General features: G+C 40.3%; 1 long non-coding RNA gene across 1 annotated transcript; it reads right to left on the bottom strand.

The window, feature by feature from the left end:
* Nucleotides 1-6,287: 6,287 nt before the first annotated feature.
* On the bottom strand, nt 6,288-9,523 carry LOC134299540 (uncharacterized). Its single transcript, XR_010006759.1, has 2 exons — nt 8,176-9,523; nt 6,288-6,669 (listed from the first exon to the last, which is right to left on the bottom strand). It is a non-coding gene; the product is annotated as an uncharacterized LOC134299540 (long non-coding RNA).
* Between the last annotated feature and the right edge of the window lie 302 nt (nt 9,524-9,825).

Below are 9,825 nucleotides of genomic sequence, written 5' to 3' on the forward strand. Positions count from 1 at the left end.
TTGGTTGTCTCTTGATGTCTGTTATTTATTCCTGATATAGTATACTTTGTGAGATTATGACATGGATATTGTACCTTTGTTTATGATATCCTGATAGCAAATTTGTTATATGCAATATAGTTTGAAGAGATTACTTGTCAACAGTCTGGCTCCAGCATTTTGAACTAGCTATGGTTTTATATATATCTATATCTATATATAGATATAGATATAGTTTCCATCGTGAACACTACATAAAGCACATTGCGGTAGTCCAAACAGGATATTAACATGGCTATGCTTCCCCACAACCAGATCTGACTTCCCAAGAAATGGTTGCAGCTGGCACATTCAGTTTAACTGTGCAATACACTCCTGGCCACATCCAAAATCTGGGCATTGAGGCTCAGATCTGAATCCAGGAATACACCCAAGCTGTGAACCTGAGATTTCAGGAGGAGTGTAATTGTTGTTAACTTATACCCCCCTTTTCTCCCTGAGGGGACTCAAGGCAACTAACACAGTGACACACTTTGATCAATTTAAAACAAAGCAAACATAAAAATTTAAAAAACAAACAGTAGGGTTGCCGTGAATTTTTTTGTCTGTATGGCCATGTTCCAGTAGCATTCTCTCCTGATGTTTCACCTGCATCTATGGCAGACATTCTCAAACCTCTGAGGATGCCTGCCTTAGATGTAGGCGAAATGTCAGGAGAGAATGCTATTAGAACATGGCCATACAGACCAAAAATCACAGCAACCCAATTAAACAGTACTGTGTGTGTTAGGTTACAAATACATTTAAAATAACAATAAATACAATGAAAATGCATTTTAAAACACACAATACTACCCCCCCCCAATCACACAACCTCCCCAGAAATGTGCCCCTTATCCTTCTCCAAATGCCTGCTTGCAGAATTTTTTTTTGTCTTGAATATTTATTTATTTACAGCATTTATATTCCGCCCTTCTCACCCCGAAGGGGACTCAGGGCGGATCACATTACACATATAGGCAAACATTCAATGCCTTTTAACATAGAACAAAGACAAGACAAACACAGGCTCCGAGCGGGCCTTGAACTCATGACTTCCTGGTCAGAGTGATTCATTGCAGCTGGTTGCAGCTGGCTTGCTCTCCAGCCTGCGCCACAGCCCGGGCCTATTATGTTTCCATTATTTGCCCTCATCCAGTCCATTATGAACAGTCGAACAGCATCCTTGGAATTGGATAGAAAGGAGAATTAGCAGTATTTGCCATCAGCATAGTGATGGCACACAATGAACCCCAAAACTCCAGATCAGAAGCTTTGTGTAGATACTGAACACAGCATGGGGGACAGAAACAGGCTCAGTCAGGATTATGGCCATGGTGTTGAACAGGCATCTCCCCTCATCCTACAAGAAAGACCGGGACATTGTAACACAGTGCCCTAAGTTCTATCCCATAGAGACCCTGAAGAATACAATGATCAAAGGCACCAAAAGCTAATGAAAAGTCCAGCAGAACCACCAGGTATACACTTCTCCTATCCAATAACCTAGGTAGGTTAATCACCAAGGCAACTATAGTTATTCTGTCTCATAGCCAGACCTGAAGCTGGAATGGAATGGATCCTGATCAGGCATGATCAAACTTCAACCCTCCAGGTGTTTTGGACTTCAGCTTCCACAATTCCTAACAGCTGCCTGAGATTTCTGCCTGAGTCCAAAACACCTGAAGGGTTGAAGTTTGATCACACCTGATCCAAAACACTCATTTGATTCAGAAAACCCTGCAATGGAGAAGCCACTACACACTAATATTTTGCCCAGAGAGAGGATATTGGAGACCAGGCAATAGTTCTCCAGTATGGTGGGATCAATTTAGAAGATAAAAAAATAGGGGCCATTTCTCAGATATTTTGTAGTCTACCAGAAGTATTATGAAAATATGGGCACTTTTATCTTTTTTTTTTTTTAGAGGAGCCCCGGTGGCGAAGTGTGTTAAAGCACTGAGCTGCTGAACTTGCAGACCGAAAGGTCGCAGGTCCAAATCCCGGGAGCAGAGTGAGCGCCCGCTGTTAGCTCCAGCTTTTGCCAACCTAGCAGTTCAAAAATATGCCAATGTGAGTAGATCAATAGGTACTGCTCTGGCAGGAAGGTAACAGTGCTCCATGCAGTCATGCTGGCCACATGACCTTGGAGGTGTCTACGGACAACGCTGGCTCTTTGGCTTAGAAATGGAGATGAGCACCAACCCCCAGAGTCAAACATGACTGGATTTAACGTCAGGGGAAAACCTTTACCTTTACCTTATCTTTTTTTTGGGGGGGGGGGGGGGCTACTCATATTCTTCATTTCTTCTTTCATCCAACAGTGTTCAAGAAGAGTTTTGAAGTCCAGGTGTCTTGTTTTAAATTCCATAGACTCCATCCAATGTCATTTTGTAACATGCAGAATAGATGCAGTTTTCTCCAGATGCAGCCTTGCTGCAACGTGATTGAAAATAGCCCATACTAGGGATGAGTATGTCCAGCAGTCTAGATACAAAAAGACTATTCTCAGATATGCACATCAGTCTATAGTGTCCCTCTTTTTGAAAGGAAAAATAAGAAGATGGCTTTTCAAATCTTCAAAAGCCTTGATGAGACAATGTTTCTCAATTCTCCTTGTTTTCCCTCTAGTACTTGAACAGACTTAAGAGCTACTCCTGACCCCTCAACTCTACCATTTCCTGTTCCCTCAGACTGGGAGGGTTTGGAGGAAGCTTGGACAAGAGAATTGTCATCACAGTTTTCTGATAGCTGGCACCTGATAATGATGAAGCTACTTTTACAAGAATGGTGGTAAGTCTATGGGCTCCCAGATTCTCATAGGGCCTCACCCACTCCTGATGCCATGCTGCAAGGAGAGCAGGGCAATATTATAACATTTAAATCCCCACATGGCTTCTTTTACCCTCCCAGTGTTGTTTTGTTGAGTAGAATCTGAGTGGAGCCACCTTGTCCTGCTGCTGGTTGTCCTACCCCCAACTCCCCAAATCTGTATGTGAAATTTTCTAAAGGCATCTGGCAGAGGGGAGATTGATTAAACTGTTTGTTCTCCCTTGAGGGAATGAATAGTTTAATGCATATTTATCAAGTCTGCATAACAGACTTTCTCCTTTGTTCCCCTTCACATTTACTCATTGTGCTCTCAAGCTGTTTAAAAAATATTTTTAACAGGCTGATGTTCATAAAGTATATTTTGAACAACTAAACCATTTTACATTTGCATTGTTGTTTCCCTCATTGGCTAAATTATGGTTTTAATGTGTTTCATCCAACTTTGAAAAATACACATTTTTGTGTGACCACTTTTGAAATCTTTCTTTTTTAATTGATAAAACTGTAGGAAGTGTTCAGATTCTGAAATGCGTAGTCTACCTGGGTTTACACAGTTTGAACAAGAGAAAGTATGGAAAAAAGTCCAACAGGCATTCCTCACATATCTGTAGACTGTATCTATGCTTACCTAGAAATATCCTCTATTCACTGGGGCTTATTCAGAAAAGACACTCTATCCTCAGAGTCTTAATTATGAAGTGTAATTTTTATGGATAATGGCATACAGTGTAGCATCTGCTTAGCTGGCAGATAGTAAGATGAGGGTTTCAGAGCCCATTTGAACCCCGAGTCTTAGGCTCCTAATAGTCCATCTTATCCAGCCCAATCACATTCCCCACAATCAAATCAGATACAAATAATTTTGGAATTAATATCTACCTACATCTTTGCATGTCAAATGATATGTAGGGGAAAGAGGCTAATGACTTTTCTCATTGCTATATCCAGATATGAACCATGACTGATTAAGCTACTCTTTGAAATGTGAGGAATGTACTAGGAATTTTAAGTGGTAACCCTTCCTGCCTATGGGTATGTTTTTCTAAATGAAAAATGAAACTATCTTTTGTATACATTGATATAAATTGATACATGTAAATAGCTGTATTCTTTATGAGGAAGGAAACAATTACATAAATAAATGCTAAACTACCCCTCCTCCTATTTTCCAGTCAATGCAACTAATCCAAAGGAACACTTGTTTCAGTTTGCTTCAATGAAGAACTATTTTGTTAGGAAGATTTATTTGACATCAGGTGTTTGTGGGAATTGTCTTCAACAAGAAGCTGCTTTACATGGAACAGAGCTGGGCTATATCACTGGTATTTGACAAATGAGGGTGGACTTGAAAGGGGTTTAAAAGAAGTAGTGTTGAGGAAACTATTAATTAATTGTCCAATTTGTTTGTGCTGAAGAAAGATTTTTATTAACCAGTCATTTTTTTGTACAAGAGTTGATATATTTGAAATCTAATTCTCTCCTGGAAAAAGATAGCTCATTTATCTTCCATCATTTTAGTGCTGTGTTTGTCTAAGATATGATTGAATTATTGGAAGGACTCATAGAATATCCATCTTTATTTCTCATATTAAGCAGCCGTAGAGATATCATGCTTTCTGGCCTCCTATAGAAAAGAGTCTTGAAGGAAATCATTATAGTTGAAGAAGACTTCTTTCAAACATAAGTCTACATGTTGTTTTCAGCATGGTAAAACATGGATTAAAATGCTTGTGGGCAGTTTTAATTGGTGGGTTTCATGCCAACATGAGGCACATTTACCCTTTGGTTTCTCAGGAAGTATTCTGGGGCAGTAAAATACAGAGCAGGAGAGGAAATTGTGCATCATGTGGTCCTTTAGGTGCTGTTAGACTACACCTCTGATCATTCCCCATGAGTGATTATGCTGTCTGATTATCAACAACATCTAGAAGACCATATGATTCCCATTGAGTCCTGATAAAGACAATCTTGCTTCTGTCTCATGGGAGAAAGAAGTCTGGGCAGAGAAGGAAACCTTTCCTACTTAGAGGGATGGAGCAGGACTACCTTTTCTGGCCCATCTAAAAGAAATGAGGCATGTTTATGTAAAGAGCCACTTCAATTCCTAGCAATAGTATGAAGTTGCAGCAGCAGTTTATGCAACTTTGTATTGTGGGGGAGGAACCTAAAATAGATCACCAAGTAAGATTGTTTTGCTAACTGAATGAGCACTGAAATGTACTAAATTAGAAGGGAGGGTAACAGAGGCGATTCCATGATAACATGTTGTTTGAACTCAAACATTGGTCCTATTTAAATACACCATGACTTACCCATTAACTGGAAAATGAAAGGCAGGGGAAACCCAGTGGGTGTTGTTGAGGAGCAACCTAGAAGTAAGAGAGTTACTCAAGCCAACCTCCTTTCATTGCCTACTGACTTAATTTAGGTTGCAGCTGTCTTCCTTGGGACTCGATGGATTTATACTATACTACTATTTAGTGCAGGGGTCCCCAAACTAAGGCCCGGGGGCCGGATGCGGCCCTCCAAGGCCATTTACCTGGCCCCCGCTCTCAGTTTTAGACTTAGACTCGCCCAAAGTCTGAAATGACTTGAAGGCACACAATAACAACAATCCTACTTGATTATCTCAATGGCCAGAAGCAGGCCCACACTTCCCACTGAAATCTTGATAAGTTTACAGTATGTTGGTTAAAATTATTTTTATTTTTTAAATAATGTATTGTTCTTTCATTTATCAATATTGTAAATGAAATATTGTAAATGAATGATATGGTAATAGTATAATATATTGTGTATACATATAATATAATGTAATACAATATAATATTTATTTATTTATTTATTTATTACTTTATTTCTACTCCCGTCCTTCTCACCCAATAGAGGAGACTCAGGACGGCTAATAATAATAATACAATATAATAATATTGTACAATATAATAATATTAATTATATATTATATATTAAATGTAATATTACTAATAATATTACGGTATAATGGTATAGTAAAATATAGTACTATATAATGCTAATATTGTGCTATGCTAATAATATAATATATTGTATGTACAATATATTATATTATTAGCATAGCACAATATGCTATGTGGGGTATAAATGTAGTAAATAAATAAGTAATTGTCGCTGGGTTTTTTTTTCTTGTTTTTTTTTGCACTACAAATAAGACGTGTGCAGTGAGCATAGGAATTTGTTCATATTTTTTTCAAATGATAATTCGGCCCCTCAACAATCTGAGGGAGCATGAATCGGCCCTCCACTTAAAAAGTTTGAGGACCCCTGGACTAAGACAATCACATAAACAGAAGTAGTATAATCACTCAAATAACATATGAATCACAGAAGAAGGGGAAAAAGCCACTGGGATGGAGGAGAGGATGTCCAGGAGGGGACACTAGAACTAAAGTGCAATGTGATATTCTCAGATGCTTTATTACTTAAAAATTGCCATTTTTAAGGCAGCTCTGCCCAAGAGAAGGGTGCAATGAGTATTTCTATTCCCAAGAGAGAAGCGTAAGAGATGTTTACTAATGAAATATGCCGCCTCAAAGTCCAGTGGCATCTCCTTCTCTGTAGATTTTTAAGCAGAAGCCAGATGGCCCTCTGTCAGGAGGGCTTGTGTCTTCCTGCATGTCAGAATAGCCTTGGACTGGGTGCCCCCGAGGATCCCTTCCAACTCTAAGATTCTGCTATTTTAAGGGCTCTCCCACCCACCGTCCCTTTCCATCCCAGCAGGGCTTCCAATTTCTCACTGACTCACTGAGACGCAGTCTGTCGTTTTTCAATAAACGTCATCACCTGAGAAGAAGAAAAGGAGAGAAGCCTCAGTTATTGGAGAAGCAGCAGCAGTGGTTATTTCAGCAAAGCCAGGAATCCTCTGCAGTGTGACATTATTTCCTTGCACTTCTTCAAATTGGGGCCTCAACAAAAGAATGGCGACGCAGAAGGTCCAAGACTCTCAAACGAAAAGTCAGTGTTCCCTCGCTACTTCGAGGTTCGCTTTTCGCGGACTCGCTGTTTTTCAATCAATATTAATGTAAAAAAAATTTTTTTTGCTGTTTCGCAAATTAAAAATATTAATTCTAACACTAAAAGAATATTATAAATCATAAAAAGTACGATTTACAGTAAATAGCGTATTTACTCAGAAAAGTAGGATTTGCGCAGCAGCCGTTTGAGATGCGACTTGCCGATGTGAGATTGTAAACAACACACGATTGGTTGACTGATGGAAAGCAATCAACCAGAGATTGCTGCTCTGTATCCCGGTCGCTGATTGGCTCAGTCACCGTCACATCTTGTTTTCTTTCGTTTGTGTGCAGCTACCCTTCTCCGGGAATGGAAAAGGGTTATGTAGTGTATAAGTGTGCGGGGAGGGTTTATAACGACTTAAAATAGTGTATAACTACTAAAATAATGTATAAATATTGAAATAAATATAGCGTCCTTACTTCGCGGATTTTTACTTTTCACGGGTGGTCCTGGAACGTAACACTCGCGATAAGCGAGGGAACACTGTATGCCTTAACTAATAATAATAGTAATAAAACTTTATTTATACCCCGCCACTATCTCCCCACGGGGACTCGGGGTGGCTTACATGAGGCAGAGGCCCGAACAACATAATTGAACAAAATAAACAACAACATAAACACAGAATAATAAAATAAAAACAGTAATCTATATACAGTATATATAAATGTAATGTACGTTTGTAGGACTGAGTAAACAACAAAACCACTAAACCAAATCACACCAAATTTGGCCACAAAAAACATAGTCATCCAATCTATGTCTTTCAAACAAAAAACCTGGAAAATAAAGTCCAAATTAGAGAACGAGGAAGAACCGTTTTCAACCCTGGTTGCTGGTCAGAAGGGTAGGCCCCGCCCCCTTTGTCTCCTAGCAACCCTCTCGGCCACAATGGCATCGGGGTACAGCCAGGGTTCGGGCTTTTGAGGCTGCAAGGCTATTCACTGCTATTCCACCTGGCCATGAAAGCATTCCCATAAGCCACAGCAACGCATAACTGGGCACAGCTAGTAGAATATAAAATGAGGCTATTATAACACTTAAAGAAAATCAGTCAACTGAAGAAGCAGTGCAAGAATAAAATGTTGAATTAAAGTGCATAGATGGTAAGGACATAATAAATACAAGATAGATTAATACCATCTGGGGCTGATTAGCTAATGACTGTCTCACCAAAGGCCAGCCAAACATCCAAGTCTTTCTAGAGAGGGAGCTAACTATAAATGCAATCAACCCTAAGAGATGGCCAGAAGCTTGTTAAGCACAACGTACCTGATCAAATCTTGTGGCGAAGAGGTTGAGGGAAGTCACAATGCCTCCGTTTGGGCCCAGTCCGTATCTGGAGCGTGTTCAGGAAAGCCCTGCTGCCATGTTGTGGGAATCCAGCGGGCTGTGTGGCTTCCCCAAAGGGTTCCTGGGGCCCTTCCACACAGCCACATTACCCAGAACATCAAGGAGAAAATCCCACAAGATCTGCTTTGAACTGGGTTATTTATTATTTATTTACAATATTTATATTTCATTCTTCTCACCCCGAAGGGGACTCAGGGCAGATCACAATGTGCATATGGCAAACATTCAATGGCATTATTAGACATACAACACACAGACAGACAGACACAGAGGCTATTTAACTTTCCAGCTTCTGGGTTTGTGAGGGTATGATCAATTCCGGCCACAGGAGAAGCTGCTGCTTCGTCATCCACTGTGACAAGACCTTTTGATGGAGTACTTCCTCATCCAACACGCACGCTGCTGGACTTTTTTTATGGTGTTGTAAATCAGTTAAATTAGTCTCCCCGCATAAGCGGTCCCTAAATTTTCCTACTTGACAGATGCAACTGTCTTTCGAGTTGCTTAGGTAAACAACGAGCTGGGGCTATTTAACAGTCAGACACTCAATCCGACTCAGGCTTGTTTAGTAGTGATTTATTACAGCAGGCTACTAACCAGCTGCACCACAGCCCAGTTATCTGAGTCCACACTGCCATATATTCCAGCTCAAAGCAAAAAATGTGGGATTTGATTCAGCCATGTGGAAGGGGCCTAAGGCAGCCTCACTGGCTCCATCCCTCCCTGCAAAAGGCCCACCGCACCCAATAAAGCCACATACCAAGGGCCACTTATCTCAATACCGCTGCTCAAGGAGACAGCCAGCTTCAAGGCGTTGGCTTCAGGAGAGAAACGACTGGTGCTGTTTCATAAACTGGGAATAAATTCCCAGAGGGGAGGGGGTGCATGGCATGGAGCTATTCCACTAACAGGGGGAAGATGAGGAAAGAGGAAATGGGGCGGAATTATATACCACATGGAGCAGTACCTCCCGTTCCGACACAAAACTAGAATGCAAAGGGGCCACTGAGCCAAATGACAGGCAACTCAGAAGCCAACTTCTTGCCTAGCGCTGGGATGAGACCTCAGTTTCAGCTGGGACTCCCTCAAAACAGTGCTGGGCAGAAGCAGAGAATAGGGCTCTCAATTGATGGCGTTGATGAGACAAAAAGAAAAGAGAGTCCACCTAAATGCTTGACAATGGGACAGGTGACCCCAGAAGAAGACTGAGCACCTTTTGGGTATTTTTTTAGCAGTGTCTTCCTGCCTGGCAGAAAAGGGGGGTGGACTAGATCAGGGGTCCCCAAACTAAGGCCCGGGGGCCGGATGCGGCCCTCCAAGGTCATTTACCTGGCCCCCGCCCTCATTTATAATACAATATTTTTATATCAGTTTTAATAATATAATATATATACATATGATATTGATAATATCATGTTATGCAATGTAATACTAATAATAATATCATATAATAATATTAATTACATGTTATATATTACATATAATATTACAGTATAGTGGTATAGTTCAATATAGTAATATATAATGCTAATATTGTGCTATGCTAATAATATAATATATTGTATGTAC

Source organism: Anolis carolinensis, chromosome 5, assembly GCF_035594765.1.
Source record: "Anolis carolinensis isolate JA03-04 chromosome 5, rAnoCar3.1.pri, whole genome shotgun sequence".
Taxonomy (NCBI): Eukaryota; Metazoa; Chordata; class Lepidosauria; order Squamata; family Dactyloidae; genus Anolis; species Anolis carolinensis.